General features: G+C 45.0%; 1 protein-coding gene and 2 long non-coding RNA genes across 3 annotated transcripts in view; 1 reads left to right on the top strand and 2 right to left on the bottom strand.

Moving 5' to 3' along the window:
* The window catches only part of LOC137847423 (ceramide transfer protein-like), a 194028-nt gene that overhangs the window by 66763 nt on the left and 100293 nt on the right, over nt 1–26972 (top strand).
* On the bottom strand, nt 7135–7698 carry LOC137847215 (uncharacterized). The gene is made up of 2 exons (XR_011090863.1): nt 7283–7698; nt 7135–7240 (listed from the first exon to the last, which is right to left on the bottom strand). It is a non-coding gene; the product is annotated as an uncharacterized lncRNA (long non-coding RNA).
* On the bottom strand, nt 22244–23412 carry LOC137846975 (uncharacterized). Its single transcript, XR_011090690.1, has 2 exons — nt 22764–23412; nt 22244–22524 (listed from the first exon to the last, which is right to left on the bottom strand). It is a non-coding gene; the product is annotated as an uncharacterized lncRNA (long non-coding RNA).

The raw sequence follows: 26972 nt of genomic DNA, 5'->3' as shown, positions 1-26972 counted from the left end.
GGTAGAAGGGGGCCATAGGGGTGGTTTCTGTGAGAAGGATCTAGAAGCTGCCCCATGTTTGGTAAGGGCCCCACTGCTGACCAGAGCCGAGCCAATAAGCGATGTTGTTTTGCGCCTCTGTGAGAGCATATTTAAGACAGGGAAAAAAATGCTGCGACACACAGCAGCTGGGAGAGTGAGAGGAGTGAGGAACAGCCTTGCAGGTGCCAAGGTCAGTGAAGAAGGAGGGGGAGAGGTGCTCCAGGAGCCGGAGCAGAAGTCCCCTGCGGTCTGTGGTGATGACCATGGTGAAGCAGGCTGTCCCCCTGCAGCCCATGGAGTACCATGGTGGATTAGGGTTCCACACTGCAGCCTGTGGAGGAGACCACGGTGGAGCAGGTGGCCCTGCACCGACAGAGGATGCCGCCTGTGGAAGATCCCTGCCGGAGCAGATTCTGGGCCGGACCTGTAGCCCGTGGAGAGGAGCCCACGCAGGAGCAGGTGACCTGGCAGGAGCTGCTGCCCGTGGGGGACCCAGGTTGGAGCACTGAGGGATGGACCCCGTGGTACGGACCCATATCTGGAGCAGTTCTGGAAGAGCTGCTGCCTGTGGGAAGCCCATGCCGATTCAGTTCATCAAGGACTGCATCCCGTGGGAGGGACTCCACAGCACAGGGGACGAGGGTGACCGAGAAGGAGCGGCAGAGAAGAAGTGCTGTAGACTGACCATAACCCCCATTCCCCCGTACCCCTGCACTGCTCAGGGGGAGGAGGTGGAAGAGGGTGGATGGGGGGGGAAGGTGCTTTTGGTTTCTTTCCTTTGTTTCTCACTTCTCTAGCTTGTTAGTAATAAGCAATAAATCTTACTGTCTCCCTATGCTGAGTCTGTTTTGCCCGTTACAATAATTACTGCGTGATCTTCTCGTCCTTATCTCAACCTTTGAGCCCTTTTCATCGTATTTTCTCCCCGTTCCTCTTTGAGGAGGGGGAGTGAGAGAGCAGCTGTGGTGGAGCTCGGTTGCCCACTGGAGCGGAACCACGACACTTATACGTATGCATAACCTATGCTTGTCTCATATTATAATTAGTTCCAAGAACTAATCTACATGTGGTCCTCCCATCTGCGCCTGCGTGCTGCTCTCTGGTGGTCGTCTCAGGTGGTTTCTTGAGATGAAGTAAAGCTCTTCCTTGCTCTTCCTCGTATGTGAACTTTTTACCTTTTCTTCTGGCACTTGCGCTTTGGGTCCTTGGCTCTTGTCCGAACCACAGGAGCGGTTTCAGCTGGTTCTTGAGATAGGTTCTCTATCTTCATTAGGAGTTACCCTTTGTGAGGGGCCCCAAAACTTCTTGTTACAATTAATTTGTACAATAGTTAGTAGCAACACCAGCTAGTTCAATACAACAATCTAGGTATTCATTAATCAGCATATCATCTACTATAATTCTCTTAACTCCCTTTCGTTAATCAGTATCCCATCTACTAAGATTCTCTTATCTCCCTTTCACACCTACTAGTTACTGTCGCGTTAAAGGGGTGTAGCTGATTAACCGTCACGGGCCCGTTTGGATTCAGAGTACTGAACCAGTCGGACATTCACCAAAACTGGGGGTCCGTTCGGACATTCACCAAAAACGTAATAACCGCCTGGGGGTCCACTCAGACATTCACCAAAAACGTATTAACCACCTGGGGGTCCGTTCAGACATTCACCAACAATGCATTAACCGTCTGGGGGTCTGGTTAGATTCAGAACACTGAATTATCACGGATAATCACCCTCACCCAAGTCGCATTAATGAAAGCTATCACAATGCAATCAAGTATGGTTTATTACAGCAACAGATAATCAGGTTCTTTTGGATTGCCGGCGATAGTGACTGTCTGCAAAAGCAAGTTAGTATGTATGAAATACACAGGCGTTATAGGTGTTATAGATGTGACAGGTGTTATAGGTGTTACAGATGTTACAGATGTTACAGATGTTACAGATGTTATAGATGATATAGATGTTACAGGTGTTACAGGTGTTACAGGTGTTACAGGTGTTATAGGTGTTATAGGTGTTATAAGTGTTATGGGTGCACAGCCTAGAAATAAACGCGTTGAAAGGATCAAAGACTCTATATAGAGATTTATAAGCAAATATTCAGATCTCACCCAAAGGCGTCCCAATGGGGGGGGAAGAGAGGCTCAGCCCGTCGACTGATCCCAGGAGTCAGGAGGTCCTAAGGATGCTGTATGTCCTCGGGATGGTATCTCCCCTGACGATGGTATCTTCCCTAACATCCCCTCTCTCTTGGGCCAATTTATATTATTTTCTATCTTTTAGGTGGAGCTTGAGTGGCTCTAGTCAAGCATATCTTAGTTATGATTGGTGTAAAGTTTTCCCGTCTCTGTTTAAAGTAATAGGCTCCGAGAAATTCAGAGCGCATGCTCAGTGAGGGGTGGTCGCACCTTGGAGGCGGGTAGCTTTTGGGATGGAGGTGTGTTTTGGTATTATAATGATATTATAATGAGCAAAAAGAACACTAGGGTACAGCATTTGTCAAAACATGACAGGTCTTTGGCTTAGGGTGGCAAAAAGTGCTGCTTTGTGCACAAGAACAATTGAGGTCCCACCTGATCACAGAGCCTAGCCGTGGTGTCTCCACTCCACTCCACGCTCCGTGGTGTTCCTTAGAGCTAGCACACCAAGTTTCCCCAGCGCGATAGCATCTAAGGTTGGGAGCCTAGGGAACGCTCAGATAATGCAGTTATGCCCTACCCTGAAAGCCTCTTCAAAGCTGTACCTTTTCCTTAAAATGTGAATGTTAGTTCTATTTTCCTAGTTACTTCAGGCATTTACACCACATAATCCACCCCGTGACTATAGTCACTCAAGCTTCACGACAGTTGAAATATGTCGGGGATGTCACATACATTCTCGGATTGAGGTTTATCGAGTGTATGTACATTGTGTAGGGATGCTAAACGTTTCATCATAAACCAGAGTTTAACATACAAACTAATTGTCAGTATAAAACATAATACAGTGAGTATTAGCAGAACAATAACAGGGTGAAGCATCTTGGTGAAGATTCCCTTGGCAGCTGGCGACCATCCAAACAAAGTGTCCCACCATCAGTGTCTCTCATCTCTCTGCACTCTTTCCATCACTCAATATATTTCTTGTGCATAATGGTGGACAGTAATCAGAGTCTTTTGTCCATTTTCTCGGACTTGTGTCATCAGCTGCTTCAGGTCCTCATGTACCAGCAATTTCTTCACCAAGGTGAGGTTCATTCCAATAGGAGTAGGCAGCAGTTCATGAAGCAGAATATAATTAGATGCAATAAGTTGATAAGAAGTGACAGGAGCTGAGTATTTAAAATCACATCCTAGAATTTTGGTAAAATTGCAAACACAAACATTAGAGTGATTACTGGTATCTACCACTGTATCATCTACGACTATAGAATCACAATGAGTTCTCATACAAACACAACCTTTCCCAATATATATAAGTACAGTTTCAAGGGTTTCATTAGGATGTATCTCAAAGTGGCAAATATTTTGCTCAGTGTCAAGACAAATGTCTTGAGATTCCAGCGTGTTACTTTCACAGATGAAACCTTTTTGTTCACGCACAATGCATGCATTTACATCAATTGTTTGCCACTTTCCTTCCTTTTGATGGGCCCATACTTTATGTTCTTTAGGATAAAGTATAGTTCCATTATGATTGAGTCCTAATGCAATGATTGGATATACATTGTATATGGTGGCATTACTTATAGTAAGTATAAAGGCAACAATTTTATCATTTTCTGCATAATGGGTAAAGTTGACTAATTGCCACCAAGCTTGAAATTCTTTTTCAAATTCTGAAGCATTATCCCAAATCAGTTTTCGAATTTCAGTGGGCAAAGTTCCTCCTTCTCCTTCTCTAATAATAGCTGCTGCTACAGATTGTATCCATAACTGCGCTTGGATACAGCTCAAGGCAAGGGAGGTATTGTCTTGGGCTTTTCCAAGGGCATTTACAATTAATTGATGATCATTTTCCTCAATTTGTTCCCAATGGGGTAAAATATCTGATAGAAGCCATTGATTTGCTCCTAAAGCCAATAAGGATGATTTTATTGGTTGTTCCAATTTCCTTAGGGCATCTGTAGTAGCAGTTACTCTACTCATTAAAACCTCAGCATCAATGATGTTTAATATACCTAATCCTGTCCCTAATAACCCAGTTGCATCCCGTGGCACGCGCTGAGATTGTTTTAGAGAACGTCCATGTAACCATGCTAACCAGCCGGTGTAGGCAGTTCTCAGAAAGGTGGTACATTTTGAGTTAATTTCAGAGATATTAATGTGCAGCGCTAGCTCTACCCTTTTTAGGGACCAACTAGGGTTAAAGAGAATTTGTTGTTGTCCCACATTTTTAATTATGTAAGGACCTGTTTTGAAGATGGAGGGAGTTAGACCAATGGGGGGCTGAGTCGGTTCGTTTTCAAATATCTGCAGGGGCAGAGGCTTCTTATAATTCTGTGCCTCTGTAACCCCAAAGACAGTTCACAATTATAGGTTTGGTGAAAGTAAAATTGTTTCAGTTATTTTGGAAACTGTTTCATTTTCAGTCGGCCGATTATAAGCGGATCGGTTAGTTATTCGGCAACCAATTTGTATTGTCTGTCCAGACATGGCTTGAAGTTCAGCCATTCTTAGAGAATTGTTCCAACTCCATTCATCTTTTGAAAATATTTTGTTTCCATGTAGAACTAAAGTAGAGAGATTTAGGTCCTTTCTGTTTTGAGATGTTACAGTGACTGTACTATACTGTGACAATACATGGTTAAATGCCATGGTGAAACACCTCAGCTCCATGCACAGCCACAGTAGCTAAGTTTCCTTTAAGGTCTGTAATTGCATCAAGGTCAGGGTAAAGCATAGCATCATTAATCCAAACTGTTGATTCGTCATCTTCCAGCTGTCCATATACAGTTCGCTCAGGGTTCCTGTGAACACAAAAGAAAATAAAATATGCTCGGTTGTATTCAACCGGCAGGGTTAGAAAGAGGGTGAAATAGCAATCTTTGATTTCCCATGCATAGAAATATTTGGGAGTAGTTAGCACTATTGCTACTGTTAGAAACACAGAGGGCTTTCACTATCTCTGCCATGTTTGGAACTGCGGCAGTCAAAGGTGTAGTGTTAGCGTTCAGCTGTCTGTAATCCACTGTAAAATGCCATTGCCTGGTTGGTTTCTTTACCAGCCACACTGGTGAATTGTAAGGTGAATGGGTCCTTTTAATAATGCCTCTTTTTTCCAATTCTGTTACCACCCCGTCAATCCCCATAAGTGCTGCTGCTGACAACAGATATTGCTGATCATTACCGATTTTAGCAGGGGATGAGGGTATGGATGTTTGTAACAGGCTCAGTCTCATGATGCCTGAATCCCTTTGATGTGTCGCAAAACTCCACACAGTTCCATCAGGGAGTTTCCACATACGACCATGCAGTATGTCAAATCCTAAAATATTAGTGTATGCAGCACCAACTAATACTTCTATCCTGGTTAATTTTTGTTCCTCTGGCAACCAGAGTGAAATTTTTGCAGTGGGGCATTGTTTTTCCACACCATTGATTCCCGTGAATTTAACCCTGCGTTGACCAGGTGTTATGCTCAGGGTTTGTGCTGTCTCATGTGTAATCACTGACATTTGGGTCCTGGTATCAATAAGAAAATTTACCAATATTTTGGGGGGTTCGAAAGGAATGATGATGATAGGGTCAGAGTGTTCATTAGAGAGCCATTGAATTGCTAATACCTCCCGAGCAGGGTGGCTCATTGCCCTCCCCGGGGATAAGAGTTTTTTTGCCGACACCACAACTCACCTCGTTCCCTATTAGGTTTCAATCTCTCTTTGAATTTGGGATATCTGGGATTTTTAGTGTGGATTTGGCGGACTCGCCGAGAGTGGTCTTGGGATTTAATACTGGATGAATTAATCCAGCCCATTCGGTGTCCGTACTTATCTATGTCTTGTACCAATTCACTCCAGGTGGGAATAGGGGAGTTAGGATTTTGCCTACAACCACTATCATCATCCCTACAAGCAGCTAGTATATGATCTTGGGTGTTTGCTACAAACATCTTAAGACAATCAGGGAGTCCATGGATGAGTGGGGTTAACCGAATTGGATCAATAGGAGCTAACATCGGGGATTTCCTTAATTCATCTCTTTCATATATCGCCTGAATGCAGGCTGCTTTCTGTACTGCTACAGCCAGGTCAGCTCCTGGTGTGGTGGTTAAAAATACTCCAGGTCTCCAAAAGCCTACTACCTCTTTCTCACTCAACATCATTCGATCTCCTCCTTTAAGAGAAACTCGACACACATACTCAACTTCTGATTCCCCTGACCGCCTTGAGAACTTCTCCTGTATTTTAACCAACTCTGCTGGTGGCAACGGAATCGTTCGCACAGTAGTGCGAATTTCATCATTATCATCAACAGTAGTCTCAGTCTTAACCAAAGGTCTCAAGGAAATGGGTTGGGGTTCAGAATCAGAAATCTCTTCAACGCCATCATCACTGTCAGACCAGAAATCACTGTCCCAGCTTTCAGGTTCTGTACTATGCAGCACTCCATGAATCTGTTTGACCGGAGCGCAAGGCTGTACTTTATTTAACAGATGACTAACCCTCTCCAGCATTTGTTTAAGATGATTATTCTCACTCACAAGTTTGTCATTCTCAATGGAAAGTTTATTATTTTCATCCAAAAGTTTATCCACTCTTATTCCTAATGTTTTTCCCGTCTCCCTTTCAAAGGCCAATGATGACTTCAACACCTCAATCTCTGATTTCAAAGCGGTATGTTCCGCATCAGAGATCAGTTTGGGAGCAGGAGTTTCCTTAGCTTTTTGCCGAGCACAAGACAAACAAGCTCCTAACACAGCACAAATTGCACCTTTACCCTTTCTTAGACCAATCCTTCGTGAAGCCTGACACTGCTCAATGCGCTCCACCACCTTTTCCTCCTCTTTCCAAAACTTTTGGGCCCATTCCTTCCCTGCCTGGGAAGGGGCACATTTGTATTTTTGCAGAAGTTTATCCATAGCAATCCTGCCGACTACGCCAATTTTACTGTCGCGTTAAAGGGGTGTAGCTGATTAACCGTCACGGGCCCGTTTGGATTCAGAGTACTGAACCAGTCGGACATTCACCAAAACTGGGGGTCCGTTCGGACATTCACCAAAAACGTAATAACCGCCTGGGGGTCCACTCAGACATTCACCAAAAACGTATTAACCACCTGGGGGTCCGTTCAGACATTCACCAACAATGCATTAACCGTCTGGGGGTCTGGTTAGATTCAGAACACTGAATTATCACGGATAATCACCCTCACCCAAGTCGCATTAATGAAAGCTATCACAATGCAATCAAGTATGGTTTATTACAGCAACAGATAATCAGGTTCTTTTGGATTGCCGGCGATAGTGACTGTCTGCAAAAGCAAGTTAGTATGTATGAAATACACAGGCGTTATAGGTGTTATAGATGTGACAGGTGTTATAGGTGTTACAGATGTTACAGATGTTACAGATGTTACAGGTGTTACAGATGTTATAGATGATATAGATGTTACAGGTGTTACAGGTGTTACAGGTGTTACAGGTGTTATAGGTGTTATAGGTGTTATAAGTGTTATGGGTGCACAGCCTAGAAATAAACGCGTTGAAAGGATCAAAGACTCTATATAGAGATTTATAAGCAAATATTCAGATCTCACCCAAAGGCGTCCCAATGGGGGGGGAAGAGAGGCTCAGCCCGTCGACTGATCCCAGGAGTCAGGAGGTCCTAAGGATGCTGTATGTCCTCGGGATGGTATCTCCCCTGACGATGGTATCTTCCCTAACATCCCCTCTCTCTTGGGCCAATTTATATTATTTTCTATCTTTTAGGTGGAGCTTGAGTGGCTCTAGTCAAGCATATCTTAGTTATGATTGGTGTAAAGTTTTCCCGTCTCCGTTTAAAGTAATAGGCTCCGAGAAATTCAGAGCGCATGCTCAGTGAGGGGTGGTCGCACCTTGGAGGCGGGTAGCTTTTGGGATGGAGGTGTGTTTTGGTATTATAATGATATTATAATGAGCAAAAAGAACACTAGGGTACAGCATTTGTCAAAACATGACAGGTCTTTGGCTTAGGGTGGCAAAAAGTGCTGCTTTGTGCACAAGAACAATTGAGGTCCCACCTGATCACAGAGCCTAGCCGTGGTGTCTCCACTCCACTCCACGCTCCGTGGTGTTCCTTAGAGCTAGCACACCAAGTTTCCCCAGCGCGATAGCATCTAAGGTTGGGAGCCTAGGGAACGCTCAGATAATGCAGTTATGCCCTACCCTGAAAGCCTCTTCAAAGCTGTACCTTTTCCTTAAAATGTGAATGTTAGTTCTATTTTCCTAGTTACTTCAGGCATTTACACCACAGTTACATAGCAGTTTATATATTTTTTTCCTTGAGGACTGGGACCCTCCCCTGTTTCCCCATTGACTGGGTAGTCCAGGTTCACAACCTATCCGACTCTTTACATGGCTTTCAGTTGCCAGCCTGTTATCTTTCAAGTTTCTAGTGACTTTTTACTCTGTGAACTATGTGAATGTTTCTTCCCTTATCTGACTTGGTTTGACACCCCATGATTTTTGCTTAATTGCACTACAGTCTGATTGTTATCTGCATTTTACAAGGTTGTCTAGTAAACTTTCTTATCACTGCAAGCATCTCAATGCCACAATCCTTCCCTCTAAACAGTGTAACTCTAAACTATGTGACATCTCTACAAACAAACAAATAAACAAACACTCTTTCTTACATGGTCACATAAACCCAGTAAAAGCTTTTCTGTTGAATATCAATTTAGTACTTGTGTCCCACCTGCCACCACCCCCTGCACTGAGCGTTCACAAGAAGCAGCATGCCTGGTACTTCCTGTGCTCATGTTACCAAAATTCTGGTACAAACAGAACATTTTTGTTCCCACATGGAACAACCGACCCTGGTTGGAGCAGTGTGCTCCCGATGGATGGATCCCATTGTTATAAATGAGGTCTCAAGTCAATCTGAATATTGTAATATTTATAAAACAAATATTTCTAAAAGGTATAAAAGCTTTAAATGTATAAAAGGCAAGTAAACAGCGCTGGGTGTGCGGAGAGTCTGCGTTCCACCAACACGCACACATGAACATCAAACATTCTAAATATACAGAACATTGCTTTACATACTATACCTGAGTATGCCTATACATATGTACAACCAGGAAAGGTAACAAACAATCATTTAAGTTCCATAAATTACTAAAATCGAGTACACCTATACATATTCATGATCAGAAAAGGTAACAAACAATACTTTAAGTTCCATTACTTAACAGTCTCCATTTTCTATTCCTTTTGAACAATATGTCTCGCTTTAAGTTGTCAAGCAACTCGGTCTTCAGGCCTTATGTATCCCGTTCTTCCCAGATCGAAGCAAAGCATATCCATCTCCTTTTCAAGGTCAATAAGCCTGGGTCAAAAGGCACGTTCAGGTCAGCAGGGGGCGTAACAGCAAAGGCTTTCGATGGCTGTAGCAGCAGAGGGGCTGATGGCATAGCAGTCGGATCAGTAAAGGAGCCCGCAGCTCCCTCACTGTCTGGAAAACCACACGTTTCTGATTGTGGTCACACATGGCTCTTAAAGGCCTCAGAGACTGCTTGCCAGGTGCCGAGCAATCCCACTGCAACCTTGCCATTTTTAGTTGCAGAGTCCCACACCTTGACCTCAGTTTGGTCCCATATTTCAGGCTCATAAACTGTCCAATTGTTAAAAAGGAGAATAAGCTGTAAGGTTACCAGGACAGTCTTTGTTCCTATGGACGTATGATTCCCCATAGCACGCAACTGCTTACCAGCGAGAGGCAGTTGTGTGCACGGGTCCGCTTCTCTCAGCTCGAGCTTCTTTCCAGCTCCAGTGCGCCTGTTTCCAGCGACTTTCTGTATGAGCGTCTTTGAGCGGTTTGCTGAGTTTGGCCGAAACTATCTTCATGAGGCAATCAAAGTGCCTGTTCCCGTCCTGGTCTCCATTCTGACAGCCTGTTCCTCTTCACTTCTTTTTCTTGCTTCTTTATTGATGTAACTTCATTGTGTTGACTTTTTTATCTTGAGGGCAGGCTCCCCTCTTATACCCTTCTCCCCACAGCAGTTCTTTTCAAAACAACTTTTCATTGGTAAAGCAACTTTGAATGTAACAACAACAGCAAACACCCAGAAACATCCATGCCTTAAGGCTGGAGAACAAGAGAACCAGCTGGAGAACAAGAAACTGGAGACTGCATGGAGTCTCCTGAATCACCCTTCTTTGTTCCCTCTAAACTCTTTTATATTCCTGATGGCCTCATCGTTAAGAGTCTAATGTTATCTCAGTCATGGGGTTTTCCAACCCCCATGGCCACATTCCCAAATCTCCCCCTTCTTTATTAATATCAACCATTTTCTCGACATGAATTACCACTCCATATATAACACCATGGTACAGACCCATACTGTAGCAGTCCTTGAAGATCTGCTCCCTGTGGGAAGCCCAAGCAGAATCAGTTTAGGAAGGACTGCATCCCATGGGAGGGAGCCCACGTTGGAGCAGGGGAAGAGAGTGACCGAGAAGGAGCAGTGGAAGAGAATTACTATAGACAGACCGCAGCCCCTATTCCCTTGTGCTGCTCGGGGGGAGGAGGTAGAAGAGGGTTGATAGGGGGAAGGTGTTTTTGGTTTCTTTCCTTTCTTTCTCATTTCTCTAGCCTGTTAGTAACAGGTGTGATAAATTAGTAGGGGTTTGTTCATTGTCCTTGAGAATTTAAAGAATCTACTGAGATAAGGTTTCACAACTGACAGCATTGTAACATGGGGACAAATGGGGAAGCGAAGGTAGAGCTCAGCTGCCAGCCTGAGTAAAACCACAACACTTAATGAGCAAAAGATTTCTGTGGGTCAGTCTGGAATTTTCCTTCAGCCACTTCCCTCACTTCTGGTTTTCATGCCTTATCTCCTTAGTTTTTGTTAGCTCAAGACTACTGGTCTCCTTGTTTTCTTCATCTCAAGACTAAAATCTTCCCCACATGCCTTCCTTTGAGGAGGCTCGTTTTCAGGCTTAGAATCATAGAATATCCTGAGTTGGAAGGTGTTATAAGTTAGACCACACAATTTTCTGGTCTATTGAAATTATTTTATTAATCAAGTAAGCAGACACAAGCAAAACAGCGCTGGGTGGCTGGGGAGTCTCCGCTCCACCACGACACGCAACTTCCCCTTTCCAGTGTTGCTGTTTTATAGCATTCAAGTTCCAGCTTGTCGAGACTTGGACTTGTCGACTTGTCAAGACTTGTTCTGAGGCTGCGCAGTCTGTTGTTGGGGGTCGTTATTCTTCCTCCGGTGATCACCCGTTGTGCTTGTGTTCAGGTGGGGGCAAAACAGGATGTCTTCCGGTGGGTGGGTGGTATTTTACAGAATCTTTGTTTTAACAAGGATGTTTACCCAACCCCCCTTCCCCATTTGTCCCCATGTTACAATGCCACGAGTTGTGAAACCTTATCTCCTCAGTAGATTCTTGAAATTCTCAAGGACAATGAACAAACCCCCACTAATTTATCACAATTCCTCCTTTTTTCTTTTCTAACATATTTTGTTCATTGAATTTTTGCAATATTTGCTTGCTGAGCATCAAAGTTTCTGCGTCGTCCTCCTCCTGCTCAAGAGATTCATACTTAGCACGCACAAGCATAAGATGAGCAGCTTCTAATCGACTTTTCACAATTGCGATTACTCGATTGAATATACATGGTCCAAAAGTCAGTGTTAATATAAGTAACAACAAGGGCCCCGCTATGGTTGATAGCAGGGTAGTAAGCCAAGGTGAGTAATTAAACCAGGATTCATACCAATTCTGACGAGCCTCATTTTCCCTTTTGCATTTTTCTAATCCTTCCCACAATTTAGTCTTGCACCTGCAGCCCCGAGGGCCATTAAAGTGGCTAAGGTGATGGCCGTAATAGGCTCCCTCTTTACCAGATGGTATTCAGCCACTGTGTGATGGGTATACATATACTCTTCAGTGTGGTATAGAATCCTTGGTATAATGACCACCTGTACACAAAAATCATGAGATGTGCTAAACAATTTTAAAGATAGGCAAGGAGTGACTACCAATGATGAACATACCCACCTAGTGTTATTTGCAGGAATTAACCATTTGTGTGTTTGGTCCATTTTTTTTTTTTTTTTTTTTTTTCAGTGGCATGGCACATATCATTTTTATCTCTTGGAACTGTGCCGATACATCTACCTTTTCCCGTAACTTGAGTCAAAGTTATCCCGATTTCCTGACCCCAACTGCACTTGGAAGGATTTGACTCGTTTGAATATTCAGACCTCCCCATATCTCCTATAGCTTCATAATATGGGGGCTTAACACTTACACATAGCCAGCACCCTTCAGTTATCTCAGGATTAGTTTGATTTAGTACCTGGAAACTAGCATTTATAACTTTCCACATACTACTCTCGGGTACAACCCCTTTCTTTATTCACAATGCTTGGAAGCAGTGTGGGAAAGGATAACTCTGTCGACTTACTAGAAAACACTGTAGTAGGTTGGGCAGTCCCAGGTATCTTTACAGTCTGGACAACCAAACCTTCCCCTATTAACTCTTTATTAGTCCCGACTACCTTGGAAGTCTCGGGTTTTTCCTTCTTTATTAGTATGAGTCCTCCCCCATCTGTTCCGTGTTCGTAAAATCTGACATTTTTCCTAGTACCCAGCTAGTATCGTCCGAGTTTGTTATATTTATATATAGAACCTTGCAAATTTCCTTATTTCTGTGGAAGGTTCCTGTATACCCTATACCATGCCCTCACTACCTGTAACAGGGATCCAATTGTCGGTTACAACCTTGCAGCCCATATCCCACTTGTAAGAATTTATCCCGACCAGCCCCGAGTGTCCAGTCTGTAGCAATGGTTTCACACCCCCGGTATGCACAATAATACAAGTTCAGGCATTTACAGTACCCCTTTCCCGGGTTAGAACTTGGGCAGAAATAAAATCCCATATATTCCCAGCACTGGGGCCTCGAGATCAGCTGACATAGTGTAGAAGTATAGCTTCGCCCCCCCGATGTTATCTGGGTTGCAATAACTTGTTGATCTTCGAATCGACTTAAAGTCCATTTAAAAGGTTGGTGGGGGTGGTGTTGAGTCGCTATGCAGGATGAAATCACTGCGAGAACCCCCAAATAACGATAGGAATGGCTGAGGCCCATTTCTTTCCCCACTTATTCACTCCTCTGCCTCACTCGTCAGTTGGGTTGCAGCCAACTACGAGGTTTTAGTTCTTCTCGGCAGCAGTAGTGTTCTTCAGGGCAGAGCCTCTACCTTAACCCATGGTACCTATCGAGTTCGTCGCAATGTGAGCTTCAGGTCTTTGTTTCCTGGAGCGATCTCCCACTTCTCATCACAAATGGGTCCTTTAACACGGCTGGCATGTGTCCATCCTTTCTCCGCAGTCCGGACGACTGTTTCTGTAGTAAGCAAAACAACATAGGGGCCTTCCCCATCGTGGTGTTAAAAAAGTCTCTTTCCAAGTCTTAATTAGAATTGAGGGTGATCAAGTGGTAATTCCAAGTCATAGGGCATACCATATAGCATTTCAAAAGGAGAAATTCCTACATCAGTTCTGGGCTGCATCCATATGTTTAACAGTGCAAGGGGTAAGCATTTTACCCAAGAAGCCTTAGTTTCCAGCATAAGTTTTGTTAGTTGTTTCTTAATTTCACCATTCATTCACTCTACCTTTCCAGAAGAGGAGGGGTGCCAGGGGCTGTGAAAGTCCCACTCAATCTCTAAGACGTGCTTTAATCCTTGCAGTAAAGTTTTACACCCATCTAGTCACGTGGTCAATTAGGACAAACAAGTAACTCAGTAAAGTCTACCTGTATACTTTGGAAAGGTCAAAGCCCTGGCTCCTGTCCCCCTCTAGATAGGTTACAGAAGACCTTTTTATTTACCCTTTTGACATATGGTACATCCTCTGCATGTGTGCTTCCCTAAAGTATATATTCCTACACAGACATGCTTTCTTAGAACATCACACATTGCTTGCACCTCCCAATGACTCTTCTGATGTAAAACAGTTAATATTTGCCTCATTATCACTTTATTCAGCATTTCTCTCCCATCAGGGAGTATTGATTTTCCTTAAAATGATCCACATATTTGTAACATTAATACCTCCTTGGGAGGTTGTAATTGCTCCAAAATCTTTTTTTAGAATTTACCCAAATAGATAGGTGGCCCTATAAACCCCTGAGGTAAAATTGTCCACCTATATTGTTGCTTCCACCCCCATTTCAGGGTCTTTCCAGTCAGAGGTGAATATACATGTATGTTTGCTCTCAGGGCCAGAGAGCACTCCATTAATAACACTGTTATGCCAGTCTAACAATTTACTATTTGAATGCCCAATTTAACCATCAAATCCCTTCCCAACAAGTTAGTTTCTGCCTTGGGTACATACAATAATTGCCCAGTGATCATTTTATCCCCTGGTCTCAGCTTAGTATTCCCCAAAAGTGGCACTGTTATCCCAGTCCCTTCTGCCCCCATCACATTTAGGGTTTCATTAGTTAATTTAATCCCTGATACTTTACAAGTCAGTAATGACTTAGCTGTTCCTCAGGGTTTGATGGCAAGGTTCGGGGGATGTGAGGGGTGTGGGGGTGCGAAACTGCAGTCGCAGCCCCCGTGAGAAAAACCCAGAAGCCTCCCCGTGGTAGATAAGGGACAATTTCATCTGGCCCCAAAGGGGCCCACTGCTGCCCAGAGCCAAGCCATGAGCAATACAGTCAGTGCCTCTGTGAGAGCACATCCACGAAAACAAACAAAGAAACAAACAAAAACCTGCTGCTCAACAGCAGCTGGGAGAGCGAGAAACCCCCCCACAGACACCAAAGTCAGTGCAGAAGGAGGGGGAGGAGGCGCTCCAGGCGCTGGAGCCGAAGCCCCCCTGCGGCCACTGGAGAGGCCCCTGGTGGAGCAGGCTGTTCCCCCCTCCCCGATGCTTGGGAAACTGAACTAACACCACAGCAAATATGCAAATATACCAAAACTTCTAGACTGTTACTTAGATAATGCCTACATCACCTTTCTCTGCTCATTCAATTTCAAACAGCTCTGTTAAATACTACATGCCACACCTTTAACACCTTCAGCAACCCTTTTAACACTTCCTTTATCTTTCTCCAGCCCGTACTTTTCTAATACCAGCACCAAAGGCTCAGTCAGGGTCCAACTTAATTCCATACCTTTTCCCTCCAAGATACTGAAACAACATATCAATCAATATACCATATTCATCCCATTTTACTTCTTTCCACAAAAACAACATTGACTGTAATATGGTGTTATAATTAATAGTTCCATTTAGGGGCCACTCCGCTCCATCCACTAGTTTATAAAGTGGCCACCATTGATTACAATATTTGATAAGAGTTCTTTTACTTTCTGTACCCTCTCACCCCACTATATCCCTCCAATGTGTTAGTATACATCCTAGAGGGCTTTTCTTCAGGATTTCTTTGCTTTGAACTTTTCCTATTGTAATCTACAGTGGTTAATATTCCACTGTTTTCCTAGAAGCTCTTTACTAGTCAATCCCAATCCCTCCAAAATCCACAATATATAAATACACAAGTAAAATCAGACCACTGTAAATTAACTGCCTGTTGACAATTACACTGAGGACATTTAAACCTGATGAGCCGATGATATGCCTGAGCAAATTTTGTTCCCTTAGACATACACCTCAATGGCAGTTCTTATATTTACATATTTACATATTCACATATGGATAAAAGAATACTTTAACAAAAAATGCCCGGGCTTTTATATATACAATATACAATGTACAGCTATTATTCCAGTTAGAATTATTCCTCAGCAGCTGCAAACATTATGCCAGTTGCCATTAAAGCTCGCTTACCCTCCTCCTGTCCTTTTCTTAAAATCTCGGACATCCCCGGAGTTAATGGGGATGGCCACATATTCCATTCCTGGCTGGGGTCCCCCCATCTCTATTTCTCGCAGAGGATATAATCCTTCCCTTAAAGCAGATTTCTGATTTCTTGCCCTGCTTCTGGTTACCGGCCTGTGAGGAATGTTTTAACAATTCCAATTCGTGTCCATAAATTCGTGTCCATAAAGAATAATTCTGTTTGAATCCTGTCTGCCTCTGGGCCCTGCACTGGCAATTTAATTCTTGAACCACAGATGCAGTGTGCCCCAGTCTCCCCCTCATTCCAGTCAATTTATCACGTCTTCAGAAAACACTCCTTAAATTTATGAACCTGTTTGCTTTTGTTATTCCTGACTTCTAGTTCTAACAGTTACAGTTTTTTTTCTGTCTTCTTTGAGATTGATTTAACACTGCTATAGATGTTATGTAGATGACTGTAAATAGCTGGGAAAGAATGTTTTAATTGCTCGTGAGTCGTCAAGCTGTTTGGGAGTTTCAGAACAACTGATAATAACTGGTGACTGCTGGTGACTGTTATGAGATCCTTGGTATCTGGCCAGGGGGGCCAAGAGATTAAGAGGAAGAAAAAAGAAGCTGAAGGACGGTTGGGAGACAAGACCTGTGGAGAGTGTACAGAGAGTGTTCCATAAACTTGGAATAGTTCCGAGTAAGTACAAAGGGTGAGAGGAAGACTACGAGCCCTCAGCATGAAAGACCCCTAGAGACCCCCAGAGGAGACTGATGCGCATGCTCCAGTAGGAGGAACTGGACCCCGGAAGCTAATTATAATAATCTATTTTTTTTAGAAGTAGTAATGAATATGTATTAGTCTAGGAGCATAAAAATCATCTGCTTGATGTAACTGGTGTGCGTCCTGGTGGAGCGGAGACTCCCGGTGCACCCAGCGCTGTTTGCTTACCTCTATTCCTTTATATTTTTTTAATAAATCCTATTTTTTTTATTTAATCCTAATTTGAATCCTGAGCCATTTATAACACGGCCCCTGTGTTTCATGATCCGATTCCAATTCTCCTGGATTAGCTAATTCGGGGAGTCCATTAAGGATGGGAGCAGTTGGTGCGGGCGGTGGAATATAGGGCGGGGGCGGTGTCGGGACTTCTAAGTCCTTTCTCTTTTTATCCCGCCCTCCTTTTTCTTTTAGAGGATATAGATGTGTCTTCGTATCTGAATTTATCCAGAGGTGCACATACTCACTTTCTTCCAGACTAAAGGGTTCCTTTGAGTTTACATAAATATTTAGGCCTGACAAACCCAATCTTCAAAGGACCCAAATACAGGCCAGTAAAGGTGGTCTCCTTGAATCTGTTTACCACCCCAAACTTCAACACAATAAGGTATTATTTTTACTTTATTCCTTCCCCGCCTAAAAGGGGAATCCTCCCAATTTTTAATCATTAATGCCGGGGTAACCTAACATCAGATGTTACCCCACCCATGGGACCAGAAGGCTTACTCTTCTTCTGTCCCATCTTCCGGAACACCTTCACACACACACACACGGATCGCTTCCCCCTTTTCGTGGCCCAGTCCCTCGCGGGATGTGGGAACTGCACTACCGAGGGGTCCACACTCGCTTCATCCGCAATTGGACGTCTCGTTTGTTGTGTTCTGGGATACCCAACCCCAACCGAACGGCACACCGGCCTATACTTACCCACCCCATGGGTCTTCGTTCGGTCTTCGTGCACAAAGGTTGCCTGGGGTTTACCGGTTTTATTTGCTTGCGTCTAATTTTGGGTTCGTCGGTGAAGGATTTGAATGAAAGTAGTCCTAGCGAAGGCCGCTGAAATCAGCGGGGCGCCCCCTCCGAAGGTCTTTCAATCAGATTGCCTTCATCCGAGTCACGGCACCAAATTGTTATAAATTAGATCACACAATTTACTGGTCTATTGAAATTATTTTATTAATCAAGTAAGCAGACACAAGCAAAACAGTGCTGGGCGGCTGGGGAGTCTCCGCTCCACCACGACACGCAACTTCCCCTTTCCAGTGTTGCTGTTTTATAGCATTCAAGTTCCAGCTTGTCGAGACTTGTCGACTTGTCGATTTGTCGAGACTTGTTCTGAGGCTGCGCAGTCTGTTGTTGGGGGTCGTTATTCTTCCTCCGGTGATCACGCGTTGTGCTTGTGTTCAGGTGGGGGCAAAACAGGATGTCTTCCGGTGGGTGGGTGGTATTTTACAGAATCTTTGTTTTAACAAGGATGTTTACCCAACCCCCCTTCCCCATTTGTCCCCATGTTACAATGCCGTGAATTGTGAAACCTTATCTCCTCAGTAGATTCTTTAAATTCTCAAGGACAATGAACAAACCCCTTACTAATTTATCACAGAAGGGACCCATAAGGATCACTGAGTCCAACTCCTGGCACCACACAGGTCTACCCAAAAATTCAGACTATGTGACTAAATGCACAGTCCAATCACTTCTTAAACTCTGACAGGCTTGGTGCCATAACTATATCCCTGGGGAGCCTGTTCCAGTGCGCGACCACCCTCTTGGTGAAGAACCTCTTCCTGATGTTCAGCCTGAACCTCCCGTGTTGCATCTTGACACCATTCCCTTGGTCCTATCACTGGTCACTAAAGAGAATAGATCAGCACCTGCCCCTCCACTCCCCCTTGCAAGGAATTTGTAGACCATGATTAGGTCTCCCCCCAGCCTCTTCTTTTCCAGGCTGAACAGGCCAAGTGACCTCAGATGCTCCTTATACATCGTCCTTTCTAAGCCCTTCACCATCTTCATCACCCTCCTCTGGACACTCTCCAACAGTTTAACGTCCATTTTGTACTTTGGTGCCCAGAACAGCACACAGTACTCAAGGTGAGGCTGCACCAGTGCAGAGTAGAGCGGGACAATCACTTCCCTCAGCCGACTAGCAATGCCATGTTTTATGCACCACAGGTTGGTCCTCGGGTTGGTCCTCTGGGTCAGCCACAGCCTGTGCTATTTGGTCATTAGATTCAGAGACCTTCTCCCTCCGTTCAGGGTGCTGGATGGCATTAAATAGTGTTTGATAGGCGTAAGCCAGAACCCAGCACAGTGCTGCAAGCTAGAGTTCTCCGGCACTGTCAGGGTCAGGGCATACGACTCTCAAAACATTCTATCAAGTTTTTGATAGAATGTGGTGGTTTTACCGTGGTAAAACCACCACTTTTGTGTGGTGGTTTTACCATGCTGGGCAGCTGAACACCACAACTGCTCTCTCACTCCCCCTCCTTAGAAGAGGAGGGGAAGAAGTAAAGGAAAGAACAACTCATGGGTTGAGTTAAGGATAACTTAATTAAAGGGAAAAAAATATTATTAAGGAAAGATTAATTAAACAATTTAACTAAAGGGAAAAAGGGGAAAGGAAATGGGGGGGGGAATAAATAAATAAAACAAGCAAAGGCTGTGTGGAAATGCCAAGAAATTACTCTCTACTTCCCACAAATGAGAAATGCTTGACCACGTCCTTGAAGCAGGGCCTCAACGCACGTAGCTGTTGTTTGGGAGGACAGACATTTTTGCAACAAGAGTCCACCCCTCCCCTCTTCTTCCTTTATCCACCTTTTATTGCTGAGTGTGACATCATATGGTATGGAATATCCCTTTGGTTGGTTTAGGTCAGCTGCCCTGGTGATGTTCCTTCCTCACTTTTTTGCCCACCCCCGAGGAGGGTTAGAGAGAGTCCTGATGCTGTGCCAGCACTGCTCAGCAGTAGACACAACACTGGTGTGATACCAGTGCTGTTCTAGCTACAAGTGCAGAGCACAGCACTGTATGGGCTGCTGCAGGGAAAGTTAACATCCCAGCCAGACTCAGTACATCAACATCCTTTATTTTGTTCCCTGTCTCACCTTCAGGGCAGATTCACCTGTTCCACCATGGTCTCCTCTATGGGCTGCAGCTTGGAAATCTGCTCCACTGTGGTATACCATGGGCTACAGGGGAACAACCTCCTTCACCATGGTCCTCTCCACACGCCACAGGGGAACTTCAGCTCCGGAGCCTGGAGCACCTCCTCCCCCTCCTTCACTGACCTTGGTGTCTGCTGGGCTGTTTCTCACTCCTCTCTCTCCCAGCTGCTTTTGTGCTGCACTTCCCCCCCCCTTCTTAAATATGCTCTCACAGAGGCACAAACAACATCACTTATTGGCTTGCCTCTGGGCAGCGGTGGGTCCCTTTGGAGCCGGCTGAAACTGGCCCTTATCTAACATGGGGCAGCTTCTGTATTCTTCTTACAGAGGCCAGCCTTGCAGGCCCCCTGATAATAAAACCTTGCCATGTAAACCCAATACAGTGTCCCACCTCATTTTGTTCTTTTAAACATGTTGTGGTTTAACCTGGCTGGCAGCTAAATACCGCACAGCCGTTCACTCACCCTCCCCCCTCCTGCTCTGGGATGGGGGAGAGAAATGGGAAAGTGAAGCCTGTGAGTTGAGATAAAGACAGCTTATTAAGACAGAAAAATAATAATAACAATAACAATAATGATTATAATAGTACTACTAGTAATAATGTGTATGAAACAAGTGATGCGCAATGCAATTGATCACCACCTGCTGACCGATGTCCAGCCTATCCCCGAGCATCCGGTCCCCCCACCCCGGGTTGCCACCCCTATATATTGTTTAGCATGACGTCAGATGGTATGGAATACCACTTTGGCCAGTTTGGGTCAGCTGTCCTGGGTCTGTCCCCTCCCAGCTCCTGATGCACCCCTAGCCTGCCCACTGGCAGGACAGAGCAAGAAGCTGAAAAGTCCTTGGCTTGGTGTAAGCACTGCTATACAACAACCGAAACATCAGCGTGTTATCAGCACTCTTCTCATCCTAATCCAAAGCATAGAATCCTACCAGCTACTTGGAGGAAAATTAACTCTGTCTTAACTGAAACCAGGACAGACTCAAGTCCTCAGTTGGTTCAACTTGCTATGAAGATTTCTGTGCTCTTCCTTCTGATGTTTTATCTCGCTTCTCCTCTTCTGGTGCTGCTGCTTTTATGCGAGTGTAATGAATCCAGTTTGATCCCTTGCACTTTGACTGCACTGTAGCTGTGGAGCAAGATGGTATAGGGTCCTTTTCACTTTTCCTTTAGAGGCTCATCTTTCCATGTTTGGATGAGCACCTGATGTCCAGGTTGGAATGTGTTAGGAAGCACGGCCGACAGACAGCCTAACTTTTATAGTGAACTTTACAGGGGCGGACAGTGTTTCACACAAGATTATTGGTCAAAAGCACTCAGACAAACAACTATAAGAAAACAACCCCACCTGCTAGAAAAGAACCCCTCTTGTGATTAGCGGTCACGTAGACCTTGTCCTTGAGGCCAGCTGCTGGTAACAATATTTTTCTGAGTTCCTTAATTGGGCGATGTGGGAGTCATTGCCGTGGGAGCTTCTCACAGTTACCCTGGTAGCTTGGTTTGCTCAGCTACAGCAGGCCATGAGATTTTCTAAGGCCTACTTCTGGTTGCTTAAGGCAAGCTCAGATCGAACAATTGTTCCACAGACTCATGTCCAGGCCCTGTATGCCAATTCCCAACAATTCCCCCTTTTTCTTTTTGTACGAGCAGTACTTGGCCGAAGGTTTTTTCATCAAACGTCGAATACATAACATAACACAACTACAATGATATAACACAACTTAAACCTAATAACGCTACAATTACTGTAATCAATTAATGGTAACACAACTTAAACCTAATCACTTAATGGTAACCTGACAAGGTATGTAACAGAAGGTGTGCTAGGGCTGGCTAGACTTGCACAGAAGGTGGTGGTATTCAGTTCCCTAGCCAGGGATACCCAGACATTCTCCTTAGGATCGACGGCTGTCTTTGGCAGTCCTTGAGGTGTCGCAGCCCACATCATTGTCAAAATGATTATCAGGAACCTCTTCATGGTCATCTTCAGCTTGTGCAGATTCTATGGCTGCTTCAGTCCACTTTGCAGGGATCCACTGGGTACCTGTTTCTGGCACCACTTCAAAATCCCTATAACATTTTTGCAAGTAACCCTTTAACCACATTTATCACAATACTACGTGCAATGATGATTGACACCACAGCGAACAGAATCCTTAATCCCTCTTTGACTAATCCCAGTAACCATCAATGCATTGTTTCAACCAAATCAGTGAACCATTGACTGAAAGGGTTGATACCATATTGAATCTTTCTCATGTGCTCTTTCAGGAAAGTAATGAATTTGTGAATTGACTCATTATGATCAAAAAGGTTTAAACAGTACATTCCCTTAAATTTCTCCAAGTGGCTACTTCAAACAATGACTCCGTACTTGTGAAACATGATTTTGCTTGACCGATTGCAACTAGTCCTGCTGGTTGCTTACAATTGACTCCCCGTTTTTCTAAAAAGCACTGTAATAAATCTAGGGCTACTTCGTCCTCCATTTTCCTATGATTTCTGCTGGCACTAATTTCCTATGCTTTCAGCCTGCACTATGGCAATATCCTGCACTATGGCAATATCCCGGGAACCTTCCTTCCTGCACTATGGCAATATCCTGCATTATGGCAATAACCTGCACTATGGCAACCTTCCTTCCTGCACTATGGCAATAACCTGCACTATGGCAACCTGCACTATGGCAATAACCTGTACTATGGCAACCTTCCTTCCTGCACTATGGCAATAACCTGCACTATGGCAATAACCTGCACTATGGCAACAACCTGCACTATGGCAAAAGCGTGCTCTCACTCACACAGTACACAGCACAATTGCATACACAGAGCACAATCGCACACCCAGAAGCCTCTGGCACATCTCAATCTCAATCATACCACAACCTCAATCATACCATAAGACTATAATTTAGAATGATAAGCAAACAATACGTGCGGCCAATATTTTTTAGAATCAGAACCAACCAAACAAGTATTGTCTCTCATTGTGTTCCTCGTGAAGTGACTTGCAACACTTTGTTTTAAAACCTTACCCTTACACAAATACTTTCAACACAAAATGCCTGGACATTTAAGAATAACACATACAATTATTAACACTCCAGTTAGTATCCCTCCAGCAGCTGAAAACATACTGTTTGTCTGCAGCTTCAGGAGATCTTTGCTCCTGTGGTGAGCAGCTGAGAGTGGAGTCCCCTCCGAGCAAAACGCTCAGGGTGCACCTAGGGGCGTCCACGCTGCAGCCGATCCCCGCAGCCGAGCAGTTGTTACGTGCGGCCGCAGATGCCACTCCAGGCAATAAAATTGCCAATGCCGCTCTAGCTGCAACCCCACACAATTCAACATTATCATTGCAATCCGGTTCAAGCAATGCCCATTTATGTCTGGTGATCTCATGCAACTGTAACAAGCTAGGAGCAAATACAATATAGATTCTGTCACCTGCGTCACTTATACTACTTCTATTACCCATGCTGTTAGTGTCAGTGGCATCCTCCTGGTACCATTTCTGTCTTTGTCGCCCCTTACTCTCCCCCTTTTCTTTTTGCTGCTGACCATTCACCACCAATGAATGAGACACATGAGTACTAGTTAGGAAAGAGAGTGTAACGTCTGCTATACGGCTGCAGGCAGTGCCAGCTGCAACCTTAGGTTTGTGAAAGAGCCTGCCGGTGGTCATTTGGCAGTGTAATCTGCGTCTCTGCACTCCTGCCCCGCAATAGAGCTAAGTCGTCATTAGTAATAGTTATAATAACACCGATCTGGGGACTAATAGTATTTTTTGCATTACAAGATAAACCTCTTATAAAGAGAATGTTAGAGCGAAGCAGCACAGACGCTGCTGCCGCTGCTTCCATGGTTATGTCAGACAGGCTGCAGGGTCCTGATGTCCGGCCCTCTGCTCTGTGCCGACTCGCCACACGGTGAGGGTCGGCTGCCATTGTCCACTGACGCCTCTGGTCTCCCGTAGCAACTCGATCTCGGATGTCCCACATCGCACTGCGATTACTTCAATTTCCTGCGTTTTCCGCGGCTCCCGCGTTTTCCACGGCTCCGTTTCCCGCGTCCTTCCGCGGTTCCATTTCCCGCGTCCCTTTGTAATCAGCATCAATAACTCCAGGTAATATAAAGAGTCCCTTAATCCCACTTGATGAACGTCCTATTAATAGAGCAGCGTGGGGCTTCTTATTGATTATTAGGGGTCCCTTAGCAGTAGAGGGAATTTTAACAGGCTTCTGATCTATTATGGTCACGTCTATTGCTGTTGCCAAGTCCAAGCCAAGGCTCCCTCTTGTGGCTGGCTGCAGGGCACTGTCTGGAACGGGTTGTTGCGGGACACTGCTGCTGGTGGCCGTGGTTCCGTCAGAGGCAAAGCATTCCCCTCCACTTGGGCTGGAGCCGCCACTGTTGTCGTAGCGCGGCGACTCGGCACGCTCGGTCTGCTGTTTCCCGAGCGGTTGCATGCCATGGTATTGTGGTTCGCCGACTTGAAGTTTTCACACCACACCTGTCCTGCTCGACAGTCACGGCGATGGTGTCCCTTCTTTCCACACTGTAAGCATCGATTTCCTCATTGAGCTGGAGCTCAAGGTCGCTTTCCTTCTGTCCGCAGTGGGGCTAGAGCTGCAAAGGCTTGCTGCTATGCTTGTATAATATCTTTCCCTAAATCACGTACTGCCTCTACTAACATAGCTTGGGGCCCTACTGGAATCCTGCTCATTCTTTCTAACATTTGTTCAATAGCGGCATCCCCCGGCAGTGTCAATATAATAGCCTTTGTAGCTGAATTTGTATTTTCCATAACACACTGTCGCAATAAAGCAGCCTTCATCCACTCTTGACATCTGCTTGATCTATGGCAGCAGTTACCCGAGCAATAAACCCTGCAAAGGGCTCGTCCCTGCCTTGCTTCATAGCCATGTAAGAGGGGGCCGTTGGAGTGGTTTTAACATTCTCCACTGCCGCTCGAGCTGTTCTCATGGACTCAAGGCAACATTGCGGACCTAACTCGAGCTGAGCATTAATGATAACAAACATGCCTGTCCCCATAAGCTGTTCTACAGTAACTCCGCGTAACGGATCGTTAGGGTCCCTCGGTCGCTGCGCTGAGATTTCACAGTGCCTCTGCCAATGGGCTTGCCATAACAACAACTGCGACTGCAGTGCCTCTGCCAATGGGCTTGCCATAACAACAACTGCGACTGGGTTTGTTTCCCATGCTCCCCACGGTTTCTTTTCCCCGTGTCTCACCATGAGTCCTTTGTCCGGATCGGTGCTTAGAGTTTCTCAATGCCTCTCAGGTGTTCCGGCTTCTGTCAGGTCTCTCTGTGTCTCTCAGAGCCGTCCGTGGCTCTGCAGCGTCTCTCAGGGCTCTCTCCGTCCGGCGGTAGTCCCTCCGTGTGCCTCGGGTCTCCCAGCGCCGCTCCGATGTCCCTTGGCAGCGCTTCGGGCTCGGCACTGCTCCGATGTCCCGGCGCCGCTCCGATGTCCCGGCGCAGCTGGTCGTCCCGGCGCCACTGGTGTCCTGTTGCGCTGCAATGTCCTGGCGCCGCTGCGATGTCCCGCTCCGCTGCTATGTCTGTCCTGGCGCCGCTGTGATGTCCTGTTCAGGTCTCAGCCTGTTCGGGCGCCATTTGTTAGGAAGCACGGCCGAAAGCACGACAGACACCGGTTGAGTCAGATCATGCTGCTCCATTTTATTGCCCGAATAGCCTAACTTTTATAGAGAACTTTACAGGGGCGGACAGTGTTTCACACAAGATTATTGGTCAAAAGCACTCAGACAAACAACTATAAGAAAACAACCCCACCTGCAAGAAAAGAACCTCTCTTGTGATTAGCGGTCACGTAGACATTGTCCTTGAGGCCAGCTGCTGGTAACAATATTTTTCTGAGTTCCTTAATTGGGCGATGTGGGAGTCATTGCCGTGGGAGCTTCTCACAGTTACCCTGGTAGCTTGGTTTGCTCAGCTACAGCAGGCCATGAGATTTTCTAAGGCCTACTTCTGGTTGCTTAAGGCAAGCTCAGATCGAACAATTGTTCCACGGACTCATGTCCAGGCCCTGTATGCCAATTCCCAACAGGAATGGGTGTACTGGAACATCCAGTGGAATTGGTAGTCACTGCTTTATATATCTATGGTGGGAGGACAACACGGCAGACAAAGACAACAAATATTACCTGACCCAACCTTCCCCTCTTACATGTCTTTGACTCCCGTCTGTCAATAATTCATTTAGGGGGTTCCATTTGCCATATAGCAATTCAAATGGGCCAATTTTTCGCTAAGTCTGGGGTCTATACTGATATAGTATAAACTCACTTTAGGATAGAATAAAGCTTGTGGTTTGATATTGTATAAACTCACTTTAGGATAGAATAAAACTTGTGGTTAAAAGTTAGCAAGGACAAAGTAAACGACATCTTGTTATCTGTAGACCTTCTGTTACGTTTAAGCATTTTGTTATTTGAAAACATCCCGTTATCTGTTAACCCTCAGTCAGGCTGAGACTTGAGATAACTTGAGTCAACGGTCTGTTATGTCTTGTTAACTGAGACATCCTGTTGTCTGCCAACCCTCAGTTAAACCGAAAGCCAACTCAGCATTTTTACAGTTTGGAAAACAATTGATTAAGCAAAGGTGAAAAGTGCATTACGAGGAAGACCTACGGCCTTCCTCCCAGAGACCACTGCCCACATCCTGAAGACCCCGGCCCACAATTCTTGGAAGGCTTTGCGCAAGCACAAGGACTGATAAGCTAATTAGCATACGAAGCGAGGGTAGGCGGGGTTAGGTAATGAATATGTATGGGTGCTAATTGAATATTCATTGTTCCGCTGTATAAATACGAGATAGTTTGTCACTTCGAACATGCACGATAGGCGGAAGGATCCCCCGTGCATCCAGCGCTGCAATAAAGAATATACCACTTAAAGAAATTTCGGTTTTGATCTTTAAATCAATACTGATTCTC

This window comes from Anas acuta, chromosome W (assembly GCF_963932015.1).
Source record: "Anas acuta chromosome W, bAnaAcu1.1, whole genome shotgun sequence".
NCBI lineage: Eukaryota > Metazoa > Chordata > Aves > Anseriformes > Anatidae > Anas > Anas acuta.
The sequence above is the reverse complement of the archived record's forward strand: the minus strand, read 5'-3'. Positions and strand labels throughout refer to the sequence as shown.